The sequence below is a fragment of the Limulus polyphemus genome, unplaced genomic scaffold, assembly GCF_000517525.1.
Source record: "Limulus polyphemus unplaced genomic scaffold, Limulus_polyphemus-2.1.2 Scaffold233, whole genome shotgun sequence".
In the NCBI taxonomy this organism is placed as follows: Eukaryota; Metazoa; Arthropoda; class Merostomata; order Xiphosura; family Limulidae; genus Limulus; species Limulus polyphemus.
Window position 1 is genome coordinate 52,415 of NW_013665843.1, and position 1,443 is coordinate 53,857.

Here is a 1,443-nt window from a genome sequence, read left to right on the forward strand (position 1 = left end):
TTTTTCTTTCAATGTCTTGAAAGCATGCTGACAAGAAACTATCCATTCAAACTTCTGGCCTTTTTTGGTCAATTCATGTAGTGGATCAGCTATAATTGCAAAGTCCTTCACAAACTTCCGGTAATAGGTACAGAGTAGAACAATCTGTTTCAATATACAGATTAACTGAATCACATTTTTCTGAGCATAAAATTTACATATTATCTTTCTGGTAATTAATATCACAATTCAATGAATTTAAAGGTATTCATATCTAGTTCATACCTCAGACATTCTTAACATACCAAATGAGTGTTATTATATTATATACAACTCATTGCTGTAGGAAACAATTTTGGGGTGTTCAGGTCATTGCCATTTCTAGTGGGGTCTGGGGGCATGATCCCCTGGAAAAGTTAATGGTATGAGATTACATCTCGAGCCACTTTAACAACAAATACTGCATACACACAACATAATGTATTGATTTAAAAGAAGCAAATTTTAATGCATAAGTTGTAACTATACAGATCATGAAAAAATGGTCAGGCCATGGCCCGATTGTCCTTACTGCTTCTTATGGCCCTGCAACTGGTGAGGGTAGCTCATCACATAAATGAAAGAGTAGCAGTTGAAAACTGCCATATTTTATCCTTTCACTTAGAAAATAACACATTTTTATTCAGGTGAACATAATAAAAGTTTCATGTATGTGTTCTATAGTTAGTTAGTGTCCTTTTGAACAGATGCATTAATCCTCACCTTGGGATTGGATCACATGCTACTGTGACAATTTCATAGAACACATATTTGTTTGCTCAAATTTCTGTCATTGCTCTCTTGAAATGTAGGTTATACTTAAGTTTGGAGGTGATACATTCTACTATAAGCTGAAGATTAACTTGCCTTGGATATATATAATAAAAATGGTTGCTGATGTAGATAATAAAAGTTTGTAGAATGCTGCATTAGGACTCTTCTGACTCAACAGTGTATAGACACAATTCTTTCATAAGCTTTCAGCTAATCACTACTTCAACTGTCAGACCTTTTAGTCCGGATACTTAAAGCCATCTAGTAATAGTCTGTATGGAAAATAAAGACTGATGTTTCTTGTTTTGACCAGTCTCCATTCATTTGCTGTTCGTGTTAATTTTGATATTTCATAAAACATTTTCTAAATCTGCCGCTTTTTGCATACATTGATACATTAATGTTAAATATCAGTGAGCCTGAATACCTCTAATGATCAGGTGAACGTAGCTCAGTATTTAGTATTCAGTACTGTGAATTTGAGTACTGTGCCAAAAACAATGCACTCAGCGCTTTAGGTGCATTATAAGACTGATGACCAAGTCCAATTATTTAGTCTAACAAGAACACTTCAAGAGTTAACAATGAGCAGTGTGGACTAGCTGCCTTTCTTCTAGCCTATCACCTACTGAAAATGGTAAGGAATCAATT